The following is a 19,848-nucleotide window of genomic DNA, read 5'->3' on the forward strand; positions in this document are numbered from 1 at the left end:
CTCTTTAGAGGTTACTGTTAGAGGTGTGTATTAGCATGAGTCTCATGATACGTGTGATCAGTGTGCTGTGCTGCCAACTAGTGGTCGGAGGTTTAAGTGCAAAACAAACGTAAGACGCTGAAGGACGCTCATAGATGACTAAATATTGTCTTGTCAGCATTTTGTCAGGATCACCAAATGAAATATCGCGATATTTGACTGAATGGACTTTTCGCTACACCCCTGGTTACTGTGGCTTCAGTTGTTCATTATCTCTGATGTTTTTGTGAGACGGAAGCTTTGAAACTAAAGTCATTTCATAAACTCAATTAATTCATTGCTTTATTGATCTTAGAGACATTTTATCGCTTCTTCTATGGTGTTTGTACATTCCACTCGTATACTTCCTGCTGCACATCGGATGTGTTTTCTCTGACAAATTCATTGACACATTTACTGTTTTAAAGCAGAATTTTTTTAATCTGTTTGGTGTTGATACAGTTATTGATACGGTTACTATGTTTCACCTCCAGCTCCAGACGGAACAGCTGCAGACAGAATCTAGAGTCGCTGTGAACATGTTTGTCCTCATGATCCAGTTTAACCGCAGGAGGACAAGAGTCCCACCGTGAAGGTCAAAGCAGCTTCGTCATGAGGCCGAAGAAACTTTATTTGAAGGATTTGTGGAGCATCTGCAAACCTTCAGGTTCCAAACCTGTAGGAGGTTGATCTGAAGCCTCTGTCCCACTCAACACGGATCAAGAGCAAATGCGCTGCGATCGCTGCTTGAAAGCAACGTCACTTCAAATAGAAACCATTGTGATCAGTCAGAGCAGTTCCACCGGCCGCCCTGCGGAGCCGCCGACCTTCTTCTGAGCTGCAGAACCGTCAGTTCACACTGGAAGGTGGAGCTGTGAATATCTTTGTATGCTGAGATGCTCTTCCTGAGTGTTTTACAGCAGTGGTCTCCAGTCTCCAGTCTCCCTCAGAGAGTTGGTGCCAGGCAGCAGAGAAAAAGAAAGAAAAAAAAAGTTTTATTTTGGAAAACTACTGAATTCTGTCCACCACATCTGCTTCATTCCAAGTCACTCGGGTCACGTGACAAAAATCAATCCTCTACTTCCTTAAAGCAGCTGCACCACATTGGAACACCCAAGTTAACAAACGTCTTTGGAAAGTTTCTTTAGCGAGAAAAGATCCAATGAGGGAAATTATGGAGCAAAATCGGGGTGACGAAGGTTTAAACAATGTGACAATTTCAATCTTAAACATTTGTGTTAAGCTTTAAAAAAAATGAAAGTGTCTGAAACTTTCTCCAATTCTAATATAAACTTAAATAATTTTCAGCTTCTCAAAACTCAAAATTTCCATTTCAAAACTTCTGTTTTTCAGTTTCAAATTAAAAAAATGTCAGGTTTGTCGGCATGTTCTGATGCATGGGGGCGGGGCTAACACGGAGAACCAATCAAAATCAATTTGGTTCCATAGAAACAGAAGAAGAGCCTTTGACTTCAAAATAAAATAAATCTGCATTTAGCAGACAAAAACCAGAAGTCTTTACTCCAAATCTGGATTTATTGTGACATTTGTTCCGACAGACCAAAATAATAATAATGCATAATATTCAGCATCCGGCTGTCTAATGTGATGATGCTGCTGATAAAGTTGTTCTAATGGTTTATTATAATGTTTAGGACATATTCTGATCAGTTGTTCATCACATTAGAATTTGGCTAAAAAAGAAAAAGTTTCTTCAAACCTTTTAAGATTTTTCAGAGAATCATTTTCCTTTTTATCTGTTCACTTTGGTCTGAACTCCTCCGCTCTCCAGGAACGTAATCATACGATTTACTGCACAACAACAGTGATTTGTCTGATTTTGTTAATGTAGTCATTTTATCTAAACTTTTTTCAGTTGTTGTTCCTTCCAGATTATCCAATACTTTTACTGTAGATTAGCTGTTTAGCCTAAAGCTGAAAAAGTGACACGTTGACGACAAACTACAAAGTGTTACGGCTCAAACACAAAGATCTAACCTCCCAGTGTTTAAACTTTATGGAATTACAGTCTAGAAAAATGCAGAATTTTACAGAATGAACAATATAATATAGAAAGAACAGAAAGGTTCAAACTTGATGTGGGGAATTAGCAGCAATTAAAAATGTGAGTTGTATCTTAAACTCTTGACCAAAAATGGAATCAGGTTTGAAAAAGTAGAACAAGATCAAGAAAAATATTGATTCACATATGAAAAAAAAGTCTGATTAAGTTTTTATTGTGCTACTGTAGAACTCAACTCTTATTTTTCCTTCCAAATTCTTTCAATTAATATTTTCATATTTTATTTACACTGGTTCTGGGGCTGTAGGGATTGAGGGAAAGATTTGTGAAGCTGTTGTGGAATATTGATCATTTTCTTCAGTTGTTATAGAGACTGGGTCATCGAAAAGAGGAAAAAAGATGGCTGATTCTAGGGGGCCTAGACTGGGGGGCCACAGAGGCCCCTAAGGATGGTGACATGATAAAACAGAGAAAAATAATTTCAGTTAGTCATTATTAAATATATAACCACAAATATTTTATTTTCAATATTATGGTAATATTATTTTATTTGTTTTTTCTGGCATCTGCAGAACCCCCCCCCCAACACACCCCACATTTATTTTAAAATGGTTCAGTCCGACTTGATTTTTGCTTAAATCTTTGAGGACTTTAAAGACCTACTCCAATGAAAATGCTGTTAGTAACATGTTCTTGTAGCATTTTCAGATGATGGACTTAAGAGAAGAAAATTAAGCTCAAACTTGTATTTCTGAGTATTTCTTTATTCAAATGATTGTAAATCAGGAGCAGATAAAGAAACACAGTTTGAATAAAATCATATTTGTGATGTGAAAAATACGCTGAGCAGGATTCCCTGATCTGTTCCATCCTGATGAATCTACTTAAAAAAATAGATCCATCTGTATTTTTGTTTGAATTACTCAAATATTGTGTCTGTTCTTCTTCGCTGGTTTTACCCTCGTGTTTGCCGCTTGCATTCCCTCCCTCCTCTCTGTTTTATTCTCCGGTGTGAGAGGCGGATGTCCCGTCACGTTAGCAATACGAATCGCCATTTATCTCAGTTAAGCCCAACATCCTGTTATTATTTGAGTTCTGTTACAGACTAATCCGAAAAACTATAAAGATATTGAGGTTTTATTTTAATGAGGGGATTAGCTCCTTCTACCTGTGTCACCCTTGTGTAGGAGCTAAGACGGGCAGCTAACACTGAGATATCTGTTTTAGGGAAAATTGTTGGATCCTCAATAAATGTAGGTGGATTCAAAGGATGCTGCTGGGTCTCAGCGTCCTTTATTTCCTTCAAAACAAGGCAAAAGTGATCCAGTTACAAAAGCGCATCTTCGTTTTTCTCGTCTGAGCTGGTATCTGGATCAAAACTATACTATATTTATTTATTTGCATTTACGCAAAATATTGCAACAAAAAATAGAAATAAATAAAAAGTGGGTGCAGGAAGAGGCAAAAAAAAAAAAAAAAAACTAATTTGGACCTATATTAGAGCCAAATAATACTTCAAAACTGACATAAAATAGAATCACCATATGTCCCGGAGTATAAGTCGCCGTTTTATTCATAGTTTAGCCAGGGGTGCGACTTATACTCAGGAGCGACTTATTTGTGTGTGTGTGTGTTTTTTCAGACATCAAAATATATATATATTTGTTATTTTCCCAGTAAACAATTGTCTTTTAGCATTTGTTTCCAGTAACAACCTCTAGAGGGTGCTGTATCCAAAGTATTTGTCATTAACAGCAGCAGAAGAAGTGTCGTCCAAAACAAACATAGAAGAGAATCTGATCGTTTTTGTCTTAAACTTTTATATTTTCCTTATACAGATCAAAAGATTAGTGTTATTGTGTTTATTTTATAACTTTTATTTTATAACTATGCTGGGCTCGGCGGATTTGTTCTGAAAAGTCACACTTTTCTCCCAAAAGTGCGATTTATAAATGGTTTTCTTCGTCTTCTTGATTAGACATTTTATGCTCTTGCGACTTATACTCTGGAAAATACAGTATACAATTTTATACATTCACAGTTATACACTTTATACAGCTTAAAAAAACAATTTAATGTCACAATACTTTCATTTTAGTACTAAGGGTTGCCTTAAACTTGGAATATCTCTGATGATTTTTGTTTCACCGGTAACATTAGCCTGGGGTTTGGAGTGGGGGAGAGTGTAAACAAATGGATGATAGGAAATGAGTGCAGGCTTACTCTGTTCCAGTAGTCCTACCCACAACTCAGAGGTAAATTTCTAATTATATCCTACCGCTCTGCAGAAACTATGTTCTAGAAGACAACAGTTTTGGTTTTGGCTAAAAATGGCTAAATCAGGATGAAAACAAACACTGGGAATGCTTTTAGAGTGGATTCAAAGATGATCAAGTGGGTTCAAAGATGATCGAGTGGATTCAAAGACGACCGAGTGGATTCAAAGATGATCGAGTGGATTCAAAGACGACCGAGTGGATTCAAAGATGATCGAGTGGATTCAAAGACGATCAAGTGGATTCAAAGACGATCAAGTGGATTCAAAGACGATCAAGTGGATTCAAAGACGATCGAGTGGATTCAAAGATGATCGAGTGGATTCAAAGATGATCGAGTGGATTCAAAGACGATGGAGTGGATTCAAAGATGATCAAGTTGATTCAAAGATGATCAAGTGGATTCAAAGACAATCGAGTGGATTCAAAGACGATCAAGTGGATTCAAAGATGATGGAGTGGATTCAAAGACGATCGAGTGGATTCAAAGACGATCGAGTGGATTCAAAGATGATTGAGTGGGTCTTTAAGAGGTTTCTGAGGGAAGTGTGCCTCTATTAAAACAGGGATGTGTTTAGGTGGCAGTTGTGTGGTTCGAATCCCTCGCTCTGTGTGAACTTTGTGGATAGATACGGTAAGCTGTGAGGCTCAAATGTGATTCATGGAAACAAACTCCGGTAAAACGGTTTATCAGAGATGCTTCAGCGTGAGGGAAAGGACCTGTGAGATTGTGGGTCCCGATGCAGGAAAACCGTCTCCAACTTGTCCTCCGTGTGCTAATTACCCCCATTTCCCCGTTACCCGGGACCCCAGAAGTGACTGCGACTTTCAGCTTTTGTAGTGGCAGTTCACGGATCAAAAGCAAACACGGAACAAACCGGAGTCTGTAATAACAAAGGCAAACACACAAAAAGCCCTGAGCGCTCCAGTGCTATTAAGACACCCACTCCCTCTCCAGCCTCCATCTCCAGCTCTCGTCTCCCCCCTTCCTCAGCGCTCCCTCCCACTCTCATTACCACTCCCCCACATGCATTTTCCTCCTCTTCTCTCCCTTCCTCTTTCCTCTGTTCAGCTGTCATCCCGTCTTTGCTCCTTATACTTTTGCTCTCGCGCCGTCCCTGCTACTCCTACACGCACACTCACCCCCCTCCCCCTCCCTCCCTCCACGCCATTTCTTCCTTTTTTTTTAACCAACCTCTTACTCATGTGTGTCTACATCCCTGCCTCCCACTCTTTTAACTCTGTCTCTCTCAGAGGGTCTTAGCTGGAAGCGATTGCCGCCCACACGTTCCCTCTTCAGCTTTCAGCCTGACATCAGATTTACATTCACAATGAACAGCGTTTCACATGTTGCCCAGCACATCTCTGAGCTCGCACACGTGAACACAAAAAGGGGGCCGCTCGCAGCGACACGGGAACACATGCGCTGGCTTTGTGTGCCGGATGGAGGATTGTGTGGTTCTGGTGGAGACGGTGATCTAATGGTGGCTCGGTGATTCAATTACCTGCACAGTTCAGATTCTTATTTTTGACAACAAACTGCCTCTAAAATCTCCGAGCTGCAGCCGTTGACCAGAAAAAAGGTTTAGATTTTAGCAAAACTTTAATTTAAAGCTTTCTAGGTTCCTTTTTTAAATGCTAGTTACCACAAAACATTTTATTCATCACTATTTGCTAAAATAATTAGTAAAATTATCCTCAGTATTCTGATTTTTTAGCTGCCTGACCTTTCTAAAGACATATTCCAATGAAAATAGTGTTTTAACATCTTCTTGTAGTATTTTTCTCATGATGGAGGACTTATATAAAATCCTTTAGGATTAAAGCTGCATTTCTTTATTCAAATTATGCTGGATCAGGAAACAAAAATATATGATTTAAAAAAGCTCAACTTTTGCACCAGAGCTTCACTTCTCCGCTCCAATTCTAACGTATCCACTACAAATAGATCCACGAACGTCTTCATTTTCCTCGCCTGAGCTGGAATCTGGATCATATTTTTGCGACACTAATGTTAGCTTTTCTTTGTGAGGTGCTATAGGTTAGCGGGAGAGAGTGTAAACAAAGGAATGATGGGAAATTAGCCGAGGCTAACTTCTGTGTCAACAGTCCTTCCCACAATCCTGAGGTGGATTTATAATAAACCCCAACAGAAAACATGTTAGCAATCACACAACACGTTTAGATTTTTTTGATTTTTGTTCATTTGATTTGGATAAATAAAAAAGAACATAAATCATTGCATTAAAACAATCTGATGCTTGTATCAGTGTTTATAGACCTGGCGAATTCGCCTATCCCTAGTGGAGCTTTTACTGAAAATACGGAGTAAAACACTAATAACTGCAGAAACTCATCAATAATCATTAAAATAAGTAGAAAATGTTCTCAACCATACTCGAATTACACACTTCACAAAGCCAGATCATATATTTTATACAATGTGCTTTTAGATTTTTGGCTAAAACTGAATAATAATAATAATAATAATAATAATAATAATAATAAATGTAGTTGGAGTGGAACTTTAAGTTAACGAACATTTATTTATTGTAAATAAGTCGGATCACAAAGTTTTGAATTTTATTTGCCCTTTTTTAGCTTGCTGTGAGAATTTGCATTAGAAATAACATTTTTATTTATTTTTTTTTATCTTTATTTTACCAAAGAAGTCCTATTTACATTAAAAATGTCTTCTTTAAAGGAGCCCTGGGGGTGAAGAGGGAGTCATTCACACACATTCACACCAAAGAAAAATCTACACAAAAATAAATTGTTCTTTTTTCACAACCAATGCATTATTTAGCACTTTTTGAAATGTTCTCATCCTTTTTGGTTTTCTTGCACTTTCTTTAGGAAACAGATTATTTTAAATGGTTTTTAGTACAAGAGGTGAACAATTTTATTAGTCCAATTTTACACAAAACACAGGATTTTGTGTCAAATACCATCGTGGAGTAAGAATGGTTCATTTATCTCAGAGATGCTTTGTTTGATTAAAAAATATAAAATGAAAATTGATTTATTGATTAATTTACTTTATTTTAAGCACAGATTGTGGACAATTTAAGACAAAAAATCACTCATATTTTTCAAAATTATTACAGAAATAATAAAATGCATTGATTAAAAAAAAAACAAAAATAAAGACTGAGTTATATCAAGTTTCATTAATTAAATATAGTAATTATTAACTGAGTTTGATTGTTTGGTTGAAGTGGGAAGAAGCAAACTTCTTTGATCCCAAACCCGCTTACAATTTTGTTTATTTGATCTAAACTGTGTTTTTAACCGTGTAGCATTCCTTAGACGACTGTAACTCTTCAACCGTTCACGTAGTTAACACAGATCAGCTGATTCTGTCATGAGGAAAAGCAGCTTTGTGCCGTAATGCAACACTTTACATGAGTTATGAGTTACCGATTAGTTTTTATTCGTGACAGAATCAGCTGATTCACGGGGATCGTGTAAACGCTTTAGGAGACACGTCAAAAAGCGAGTGTTGGTTCGGTGTTTAGAGCGACATGGACATTTGTTCCTTTGGTCAACACTAAACCAACATGTCAGAAGGTAAAGTAGGTCAAGCGCAGATGTTTTGACTTGATTTAGCATCTTTTCATTTTTGGTCACACTAAACAAGGCGCCCGTTAGAGCTGTTCAAATCACAAGTCTGACTGTTAGAGAGTAGGAAATCAGACCGCCATGTGTGGACGTCCTACAGTCACTCTGGGATTTCTGAACCGTCTGAAACAGAAATATTAGAGTTTACCTTTTAAATCTGTCTTTCTTCTGAGTTCCTGCTGCGTTTCTCCTGCGCAGCAGATTTCCCTCCACATTCGGGGTGAGAGGAGGTGAAAACTTACTCCACAATAACGGTGACACACTTTCCCCCTTTTGTTTCGGCGTGGAGCTCATGAGGATCAAAACAGCAGAGTCAGGCCTGCAGGTCTGAGTCACAGCCCCCCCGAAGCTCATACATCCTCAGTGATCAACACTTACATAAGAGTTTTAAGTAAAGGTGCAGCAGACGTTTGTGCTGCTTTAAATCATATCTGATAGAAATCGGTGCTGAGCGTCTCTCTCTGAGCATGTGTGTGCGTGTCATGGCCAGTATGAAGTCTCAACACCTTCTGGGCTCAGTGTATGTCTGAAAATAAAAAGTAAGGTACTTTAGGTGGAAAAAAAAGAAGGTTACCATGGCAACAAAACACGGGGATAAAAAAAGACTCAGAAGGAGAGAAAGAAAGGTCTCAAAAAGACCTGATGAGACTTCTTTTTGTTGTTCTTGAATGATGCTGTTGTTGGGAAGGATGAGAGGCCGGGATTGATTTAGGTGGGAGGGTTTGGACGAGACCATCCTTTTTTGGGTGATCTCTTCTCAGCGCCGGCCCAGTTCGCCCAGAATCTTTGCAGAACCAGAGGATGGGCTTTAGTGCTGGAGAGTCGGCGCTGCTGCCCACCGCTCACCTCGCTGAGCACATCAGGAGCGAGGCGGGAATGCTGCTTCATGTTTCGTGGTTGGAGCTGAAGAGCGTCGTTCTCTGGAATGAAAATCTGCTTCTTCACATGCTTTTATCCCGTCATGTATAATGCAGGACAGATGTTAAAAAAAACAACATATTTTTACCACAAACTAATGTAAAGCTTAATATGTGACAAATATCAAATCCGTCCTTCACGAAAAAAGACGAATCTTACTCGATTTTATTGGATTTTTCAAGATTAAAGATCTTTTTATTGTAGGGCTGACACCATAATTAAACTAGATCAGGGGTCTGCAACCTTTAACACTAAAAGAACCATTTGGTCCAGTTTCTGACAGACCAGAACCCAGCGAGAGCCACCAAATCCTACTTCATTTTTTAGAAAATACCCTTCTTTTTTACGTGGCCATTTAGCTATTCTTTTAGAAAATGGAGCTTTCAAATATTTACAATAAATTAATTTTAAAAAGTGTGATATTTTCCTATATATAACAACTTTAACGTCTTTACTTTTGACAGCAGCAAATACAAGTTCCTTTCAAAATAAAATACTCTGTGCCAAATACGATCTTCCTGCTGCAGCAAAAAACCGAGTCAAACGTGACATTTTCTAGATCCTGCAGCAAATATTAGAATGTTCTAAACTCAACTAACTCATTTAATATTTACTGAGGTTGTTAGCACTTTCCTCAAAGCCAAAGAGCCACAATGGAGGGGTAAAAGAGCCACATGTGGCTCCAGAGCCTCAGGTTGCAGACCCCTGAACTAGATTGACCACTAAAATACTCAACAACTCATTTAATAGGAGATTAGTCTTTTTTATCTTAAAAGGGCGGTGTGTGCTTTCTAATGCTGCGTCTATTGTCTGTGACGCACATGCACAGTAGTGCTAATCCGGGTCAGAAGTGATGTCACAGGAAGTACGAGGAAGACTTGGATACCATGCAGAACGTTCTACAGTGATGCATGAACTCCTGAAGAAGAAGAACGTTGTGACTGAGAATGATAACGCTGAAGAGTAGAGATGTAGCGATTCAGTCAAGCCACCGTTCGATTCACAGTTTGAAAGTCACGATTTCGATTTTTTCCAATTTTTTTTTCAACACAATAAATTAAATATGTTTTCTTTTTGCCCCTTACATCAAACTGTCTGTTTTCCTACTAACAGAAATATTTAATACAAACTAGTGCTGCCACAAACAATTATTTTAATAGTCGACTAATCACCGATTATTTTTTCTGATTAGTCGACTAATCAGGTCATTCACAAAGTGGATGTAAAACACACATTTAAACCATCATTAGCTTTAAACTAAATAAAAACTGCTAGTGTGAATGCTACAAGCGGAATTTAGCCATTGAAGATGCTGAAATTAATTGCCAGCTAAAATATTAGTTAAATGCGAAATTAGCCTAAAAAACTGAAAAAAGCCTAAATTAGCCAAAATAGCTAGCATGTAGCTGAAATATTAGCTAAACTCCAAAATAGCCTGAAAAACCTTAATAAATTCCAAAATAGTCCATAAAGCTAGCAGAATGTCATTATAACGTTCAACTTTACTACACTCTGACTCCACATAATATAAAATAACGACTAATCGACTATTAAATTAGTCGTCGACAATTTTAATAGTCGATTAGTCGACATTATCAAAAATCTTTTCATACTCCGTTCATGTGGTACTTCAAGTCTGACGGACCGCTCCACAGCCACGCCCAATCCACTGCGCACACACACCTGCGCTCGCACTCAGCGCACACGCACTTTGCAGAGAAAAAAGACAGAGGGAGCTAAAGAGTTAATAAAAAAGAGCGCGACTCCCAGGAAGAAGTCAGAAGGGAAACAGTCGAGCAGCTGAGTCGTCATGACTGTTGTCGCAGTAGATCGGTCAAAGTTGCATGAAAAGGTAAAGTTTTAGGGTGAGGAGCAAATCTGGGCTTTGCTTGAATTTGTGTTAACAGTTGCAATCGCAACATTGTGAAATCCTGGAGGGACTGACCAATGTGAAACACTGCAGATGAACAACACACAAATGCACACACTCACTCACAGCGAGCCTGCATGAAAACTGTCATCTGCTCTGCATTTTTCTAAATTCAGACACAGGCTGAGATAAACCGTTTTTTTGATTGTCTTCATCAATGAACATGTTAACGAGTTTGAATCAGTTTTTTACCAATTCATGAAAATCCTTAATGAAGAGGGATCGTCATCTACACTGTAAACCCGAATAAGTTACCACTACTTAAAATTTTTTAGGCAATCATTTGCCACAATTATTTTAAGTTGATAAACTTAAAAGTCAGATTTTTCCATAACTTAAAAAACTGAATTTTATGCTACTTGTATTCTTTGATAACTGTTAAATTAAAAGTGTTAATTTGTTACAACTCAAAAAGTTACAGTAAATATAACCTAATTTCTTTTGTCAAGACAACTTTACTGTCAGTCGCTATGACTCAATAATTTCTAGTTTCTAAAGCGTCAGTAATAAGTTTGCATGACTTAAAAAAAATAAATACACAACACCACAATTTTTATTTGAATAGAACTTAATTTTATTGGTTTCTGTCAAGTACAGGAGTAATCAGTTTTTTTGAGTCCGTAAACTCAAAAACACAAAATTCAAAACTCAAATTTTGTAAGGCAAATGATTGCCTAAAAAAAAACGAGTAACCGTAACTTAAATACATCACAATCCGTCTAACTTATTGGCTCACTCCCTTCTGTGCAATGATAAACAAAAAATTACATTTGATAAATTTTAAATCAATACAAAAGAAAAGAAATGTTTTTATTTATTTTTCAATTGTAGTCAATAAGTAGTGATGAAGAAATTACAACTGAGAACTTTTCTTCAACTTAACTTTTTGCCTTTTCCACATTCAAAACGGCACCAAAACCGTGTAACAAAAAATTTTTAAAAGAAAAATAATAAGCCAAACATCTGCTTTACTTTTGCATTAAAATGCAATGTGGTGTAATATTCTTCTCTTTTTTCTACTTAGTTTTAGTAATGTATCATCAAGTCATTTTTAAGGGTCTGCAACCTGGGTGGTAGTTTACCAGCTTCTAGACCAAGTAAAATCTTTTGAGTGAATTCAAACGTGTTGGTCAGTGGTTTAGGATATTTAAGGTGCATTGCATAGATGAGTCCAAACATTACCACGAAGGCATCACTGAATCTGGGGAGGCTGACCACTTCATCACTTTCCATCACAACAGAGATTTTTACAGGCTCGTAGTGCACTGGACTTGAGTCATGGTCATTGATGACAGTAAGAAGCCCCACTGCGACACCATCAAGCTCCGGCTCATCAAACTCGACCTGAATTAATATAAAAAAAGAAAAAAAAAGGGAAGCCAATCATAATCGAGAAGACAGAAAATAGAGTATATCCTAATTTAAGAGAATCCTGTAAAAATCCAGTAACTTTACAGTGATTAACAAAAAAACACCTGCTCTACACACAAATCAATCAATTTACCACAGAATCTAAATGCAGTGAAATAGACATATTAAGCTGATAAAGTATGTTACGACCCCTGGTCGTGTCTGCTTGTTTTGTGTGGGTATGTGTACATACGTCTGAGTTCTAGCTCCAGCAAAACTCCCTCTCCAATCCCCACCCCCACCCCCCTGCAGAGCTGACTGAGGCTGCTTCCAATCACCTGGGTTGCGGACCGCTGCTGTCTGAAGTTCACTGCAGCCCTAAAGATTCACTCCAAAATCTCTTTTAGTGCTGTCACACAGCGGTTGAACTGCAAGTTCTCCAGACAGAAGCTAACTCTTTAGCAGATAGTATGGAGTCTGGAAAGAGCCAGATAGAAGATAAAGCTAGATAGAAGATAGAAGATAGAAAGATAGATAAGATAGAAGATAAGATAAGATAAGAAGATAGAAGATAAGATAAGATAAGATAGAAGCTAGCATTCTCTCCTCTAACCTCCGACACCAAACAACTCCATTGGTTAGTTGAGTAAAGAAGTGGGGGCGGGATTTAGCAAATGTTGGGAGGTGGAAGGCCCCGCCCTGATGAGCGTCTGACAGAATGCAAAACGAATTGAATTTTGACCGTCAGCCAGAGACTGCGTAGCTTTTCAAAATAAAAGAAAATATACGAAAACCAAACAAAATTGGTTTTACCAGTTTTTTTTTCCTTCTTCGACGTTTTTCTTCAAAAACAATAACAATAATATGAAATAACATTTAGATTAATTGCTAACAATTTTTCGTTTTTTTTGTGTTTTCTTTTTTTTTGTTTTTATAATCATTAATTAATTAATTAATGTATTTATTTATAAAAAAAATTAATGACTAACACTTGAGGACAAAATCTGCGAGTATGCGGGGCAACAAATTCTTTAACCAACCTATTAGAAAAACAGAAATAGGAAATACAGAACATGATTACTTAATTCAAAAAATTATACATTAATTATGTTTTTAGGTTTAATTTACTTAACTTAAACATATTTTATTTTTAATTAAAAATTGTTAGTTACACGTACTCAAAAAGAGGGAATGTGTTACACAAACTTCATACGATTAAGTTAATAGAGCTTTTTTGGAAACTTTGAGTATTAGTTACTCATTATATTTAATTACTTTGAACATTCGGGTTTACAGTGTAGGTAAGCTAAGCTAACATTAGTGCAAATTTATCGCTAAATGTTTTCTGCACATCCCTACAACCTTTACCCCATCAGAGTGAAACGTCTCTGATGAAGGAACATCTGCTCTGAAAAGAGATCAAATCTTTCTGCAGACATGTAGAAACGCATCGTACAGTTTGGAATTCTAGAGTCAGAGTTTAGTGAAGCTGTGAGCGCTCAAAAATGTAATTTGTTATATTTTAGTCGGTGAGACCAAAACTTTATCTTTAATGAAAAATAGTAATTTGATTCAGATGTCGACCTCATTTTATTTAGTCTTGTTTTAACGCCAAGAAGGAAAGAAGCTGCACGATTCATAAAGGTTTAATAAACTATCATCCTTATTTTTAGCTTAAACACTTCAAGCTTAAAGCTAATGATGGTTAAGATGTGTGTTTTACATCCAATTGAAAAATTGGAAAAATAATCAGTGATTAATCAACCATTAAAATAATTGTTTGTGGCAGCTCTCATTTATTTTATGGTAGAAACCCAAATCTTTAAGATAAAATTTAGACCCCAGTGCAAACATGCAGAAACAGTAAAAATACACATATAGAATAAAAACAGTATAAATAAAAATAGTTCTTCTAGTTTATAATAATAATCTACCCTTTATTGTTAAAGTATTGTAAAGTTTTTTAGAGAAAATGTATGATTCAAAGTGAAGGATAGAAAAAGAGAATTTAGGAGGAACGTTTTACAGAATCTCTGTCTGACATTAAAGGGTTAAGGTGCGTTCTGGAGGCCAGTAACCGTGGATTTATCGTGGGTTTAGGGAAACAAGCGGATCTGAGGAATAATCCGGAGTCGGACGGATTCTGACATTTATCTTCCCAAAGCGGGAAAAGTCCGAGCTGCTGCACTTTAAAGGAATCCAGTTGGTTTCTAAAGTTGCTGTCAGACGGAGATGTTTTACACAGAAACATTTGATTCTTTGAGATTCCAGCTGAGCGTTGATGAGAGAAGAACAACTGCAGATGGACAAGAGGGGAAGGAAAGACGCACGTTCTCACTGGAGACATCAGCTGGAAGCGCTCTGAGAACGGAGCAACACACAACCATCATCCACGCGTCCACACACTTCCACCCTTAATCGGTGGATTCAGTTGAGTGTCATCAATTAATCAGAAGACGTTAACGTCACAAAGACTGATGAGGTCCAAACAGGAGCACATGTGGAGACAATTATCCCGGATCTTTGTGGAACACCTGATGCTCCGAACACGACGATGCTCCCAAAGTGAAACCTGTCAGGACAAAGTGACTGAAATCAGAACGGAAACCGTTCATGTGATGAAGGGCTCCAGCTGTGGGAACCCGTGAGACGCAGCGGCGAGGTCCGGCGTGGAGACGAGCACGCCGTCAGGTGCAGCTGGGAGGCGGTTTGTGACTTTGATAAATGCTGTTTCAGGTTTGCTCCCAATTCAGAAGGAAACTCCTCAAACCCTGAAAGTGGGACGCGAGGCGTTTAAGGACAACTTTCCTGAGATTATGAGGGCATCTCGATCACGGGATTTAAAGAAGCAATGAGACGGACGTCCTGTTTATTTCACGTTAACGTGTTTGATTTGATTTGAAACATTTAAAACACAAAAAAAGACTAAAAAACTAAAAAATCAGTGCAATCATATTTTATAAAAGAAAAAACACGAACCACATTCAATAAATGCATGTTTGAAAAGGCAGAAGTAAATGCTTATTTAAGCCTATTCCTTTACGTATTTTTCCAGAAACTTTGAAAATTCACAATAAATAAATCTAAACAATACAACACAGTATGAGAGGTCTCCCTTCAAAAAGAGATTCAATCTCAATGGGAGTTCATGGTAAAATAAAGGTTAAACAAAGACTGTAACTTTTCATTTTTCCTCTTCTCACCTGTATAATTATCATGTCACAATCAGAAATTGTCCAAATCATAATTCAACTCAAATCCACGGGAAGGGAGGAGTGAGAAAAATGTCATTCTTATTTTGTTTTTGCCCCTTTATCAAAGCTTAAATAGAAAAAAGGCAGTACAACACAACAGATTCCGGAAGTTTCTTCTTTATAAACATTTTCTAAAATAAAAGTTTATTTAAACTATTTTTCCGTTCCAATTTTTACCCCGACAAAATGAAAAACGTGTCCTCCTGCTTCAGTTTTTCTGAGTCATATCAATAAAACAACATAAAAAAAGACTGAAATCTTTAGAATATAAGAAAACAAATGATCATGCCTGTTATTATACTGAAAGAACAAGAAGCTGTTCAGACTCAGGAATCCCAAACTAGCCAGATCACCATCCCTCCACCTCCATGCCGGACAATGGCCTGATCTCACCAGTGAGATCATTTAGAAACGCCCTGGAGATGTTCGCTCTGGTTTCTGTTGAGTTTTCTAACTCTCTCTGAGGGAAAAGTTCATTTTCTTTGGCATCACGTTCATTGAAACCTCGTCTGATTGAGAATCCAGATCCGGAGTTTGGGAAGAGTCAGTGGAGTCGATCCAGAGACGCTCTGAAAGCAGAGAAGATGTTTTCAGCCCTGAGTTCAAGAACTTTTATTTTTTATTTCATGAATGGAGATTCTTAGTGTTTTCTCACATCATTTCTCTTATTTTAAATTTTACTGAAGCAGAAACTTTCATATAAGCTGTAAATGATGGAATAGAGACTGAAATATTTATGTTCATGTAAAGGTATTTCCAGGTCAGACGTGGGTAGTAAATACTTACAAGTACTTGAGTAACTTTTTGTAATTATTCTAGAGTAGTTTCATAGCACACTATTTTTTACTTTTTTTTTTACTATAGCAGATTTTAGGTGAAATAAAAAAAATAGTTCTAACTTTTATTTTAAAACAGAAAAAACACATATAACACTTTTAAATAAAACTATTTTAATCGAATATGTTAAACTCAGCTTCTTTTTGGTAATTTTTCCTTAGTATTTATTCTATTTTATTCTAAAGATGTACAATAATCTGCATGTGTTTGCATAAAATGTGGGTGTCAGCGTTTACAGACACTGAAAACTGAAAAAAATGAAATTATTTAATAGAAAATATTTAACAACAGAGAGCAAACGTTTAAATATTAGATATTAACGATTGATCCTCACTAAATGTCTGAAAAACATTAACATGTTGGATATTAATATCATTTTACATCAGAAAATTCTTTTACCTCATATTGTAAATAAAGGATGTTACTTTTTTCTTTAAATAATTCTTAATTTTATTTTGAAAACAGAAAAAAACAAGACTTTGAAATAAAGCGTCCATCATTTTTACTTCTACAGTAGTTGTTCAGATGAATATTTTGTACTTAAGAATGAAGCTCTTTGATTGGAGTTCGTGGAGGCTCCGCCCTCCTCTGGTCACATGGTGCTCCTCTTGTCATTTTTAAGGGATCCAAAGCGGCAGTAAGAAGGTGGAAGAACCTGAATTTCAGTATTCATGAGGAATAAGTGACGGCTTCAAGAACACAAACGGATAAAAACCTTCGGGCTCGATGACTGTCAGATGACTGTGAAGATTCTGTCGGATCACCCCGAGGGTTTCTGGGAACACGATTCCCGTTCTGCTTGTTCTTGTCGTCTTTTGTTTGGTTGATGCAGATGGAAGAGGATCCTGGAGGACTTCTTTACCTCATTAAAGGGTGATGGAGGGATCTGAATGGCTCTGGAGCCGTTTTCCTTTTTTGTTTTAGAATGTTTAAAATACCGACGTGCTGAAAGGTGAGCGGCCTCCTGAAGCGGAGACAGATCTCCTCGTCATTCAGACGATGGTGGCTCCAGATTTTACCACCTTGCATCAGCAGAACACAAAGACAAGTGGGCGTGTCTAATGTTGAACAGAAAAGGGATTTTGTTTTAAGGGTGGAGTGAGTGACTCTCTCTGATGGAAGGTGTGTTTTTAACGTCTTCTTACAGCATTTTTCTGGTGATGGAGGACAGATATTGGGGAAATTCAGCTCAAAATTATGTTTCTATTATTTTTTTATTATTCAAATCATTACAAATTTAGCAGCAAATTAAAAAAATGTTTGAAAATTGCTTATTTGAGACGTGAAAATGTGCTGGGCGGGCCACCCACTCCCTCCTCCAAGCTTTCAGGAAAGGGGAAGGGGGCGGGGTTAACTAATTTCTGATGAACTCCTGCCACTCTACAGAAACTATGTCCCAGAAAACCACAGATTTGTTTAAAATATTGGCTAAAAACAGCATCATTGTAATTAAAAGACCATCAGGAACGCTTTGAAAATAGATCAGTGGGACTTTAAAAGTCGTCAGTTCTGTGTGGTCATAATAAAAACTCCTAAATATGTTCATGCTTTCATGTTGGTGTTAAAATACCAAATCTTTGAGCTGGAAACAGAATAAGAATAAGTAAGAACACATAAATAACATTAAAAAAATTGAAAAAAAGGCAAAAAGTTTGACATTACAGCTGATAACAAAACATGTGGGGCGAGTAAAAACAAAAATATGAGTCAAAACTGATTAAAGAGATAAATTCTAGAAACCAAGCAAGCGGAGAAAGTTCAAGACTGTTGAAAATGTTTGAAAAAAAGCTAAAAAATGATGCAAGTTTGCATCTTTGGAGGAAAAATAAATCAGATTACTCAAGAAATAATAACTTATTTTGTGGGAACTAAATTGTGCTAAACCAAAATCCAGAAAAAGTAGCAAAACAACCAAAAATGTTTTTTTATAAGTTTGTTATTTAAAACTTTAAAGGAGTTTGAAGTTTTCCTCCAAATGTCCCATTAAAAATTAAGTCTAAAAAGCTTAAAGAACTATGAACAGAAAAATATGAGCAGTTAAGAAAACTTTAGTACGAAAGGATAGAATGGTTTACATGTTGACTCAGTCTTAAAAAGAGTAAAAGAAATGTAATAATAGAAAAATAAATGTATTAAATTGAAGAAGAAAAACTGTGTGACTGCTGAAAAGCTGTTTTTTCAATTTAAATGCTTCTTTATGGCATAAATCTTAACTTCAAAAACAAAATCATAGCAGGAAACTCCTACAAGTGTTGAGCAATAGAATATGGGGAATTGAACCGACAACATTTACATCCCAAAATGATTAAATTCTCCAGCATATGCACTAAAAATCAAACCGAGTCAATCTTTTTCTTTTCTTCAAATAAAAACCCTTAACTTAATTGATGTATTTAGTATTTGACTGATCAACATAAACGTATTTGACAAATAATCGACCAATAAATATTAGAGATTAACAGCACAATTCCTTCACCTGTCAGAGCGATCCCTGCAGAGAAGCATCTGTAATGTACTCCGTTATTTCTAATTCTGAACAAGCTGTACAACATTTATGTAACTCTGGTGGAACTCAGTCGGAGTCTGATTGTAAGTAATGGAGAACGTATGTGAGCGATCCGTGTTGGCATGGATACGCGCAGCTCTTTTCCCTCTCAAGAATACCTCCAAACCCAAACCTACAGAACCAAATGTATGGATTTCTTTGTCCAAATCTATAGAGTTTGTAGGATTTTAAATGTCAAAATAAAAGTGCAAACAATTGTATGTCCTAGACGAAAAAAAAAAGATTTACTCTGCTGGAGGAGTTAAAGTCTGACTCAAAATAGGTTCAGCTGATGATAAATGATGATAAATATGGCAGAATAAAAGATAAATGTTCAAATATCTGTGATATCTGATGAAAAAGGTCCATGCTAATAAGAAATTAACAAACTGCTGAGTATATTTCAAGAAAAAAAGCTTTAAAATATGTAAAAGCTTCAATTTTACTTAAGAAACCCCAAAAAAACATCAAAACATGCCAAAAAGAAATAAAAAGAATATATATATATATATATATATACATACACATATACATATATGTAGTATAAACTAGTCTCAAACATTTTAATTTAAAACACAAACTTCAACAAAAATCTAGAAAACACAAACAATGTAGAGTTGTAAACAAAATAATAAAAATGTGCAAAAGCTAAAGTACACAAAAAATGCAAATACTTAATTTCAAAGGATTTTGTAACCAACATTTAGTTTGAGTGTTAAAAAAACACTAAAAAAGTCAAATGTAAAAGTTACTGCAGGAGTTTAAATGAAACCGTAAAATGCTCGAAACCAATTCCACATAAAATGATGGTTTAAAGTGCAAAACGTTTATGTAGCTGGAAAAAAGTACAAATTTCTTAAAGTGGATATGATTATTTTTTAAAACATGTCAAAGAAAGTGAAGGTAAAATGACATGAAATGAGTCTGTGAATTTCCTATAAGAATCTTGTGGGTTTTTTTTACACAAAAAGTCTGACGTTTTTCTTTAGGAAAAAAAGAAACACATTTTAAAATTGTTGCTTTTTTTTCCATGTTTTTTTTAACTGTGATTTTTCATGTAACCCCACATGAAAAGC

The 19,848-nt window shown here is 36.4% G+C and overlaps 1 protein-coding gene and 2 long non-coding RNA genes across 16 annotated transcripts in view; 1 reads left to right on the forward strand and 2 right to left on the reverse strand.

Annotated features, from left to right (window-relative positions):
• Nucleotides 1-19,848, forward strand: part of syngap1b (synaptic Ras GTPase activating protein 1b) — a 207,159-nt gene that overhangs the window by 116,217 nt on the left and 71,094 nt on the right. The gene's annotated exons all lie outside the window — the stretch shown is intronic.
• On the reverse strand, nt 11,342-12,601 carry LOC112136527. 2 transcript variants are annotated; one of them, XR_002917367.2, is made up of 2 exons: nt 12,475-12,601; nt 11,342-12,130 (listed from the first exon to the last, which is right to left on the reverse strand). It is a non-coding gene; the product is annotated as an uncharacterized LOC112136527 (long non-coding RNA). The 2 variants fall into 2 exon arrangements; XR_002917368.2 differs by having other exon boundaries at nt 12,390-12,520.
• On the reverse strand, nt 14,157-18,993 carry LOC112136526. The gene is made up of 3 exons (XR_002917366.2): nt 18,704-18,993; nt 15,784-15,959; nt 14,157-14,907 (listed from the first exon to the last, which is right to left on the reverse strand). It is a non-coding gene; the product is annotated as an uncharacterized LOC112136526 (long non-coding RNA).

This window comes from Oryzias melastigma, linkage group LG16 (genome assembly GCF_002922805.2).
Source record: "Oryzias melastigma strain HK-1 linkage group LG16, ASM292280v2, whole genome shotgun sequence".
NCBI lineage: Eukaryota > Metazoa > Chordata > Actinopteri > Beloniformes > Adrianichthyidae > Oryzias > Oryzias melastigma.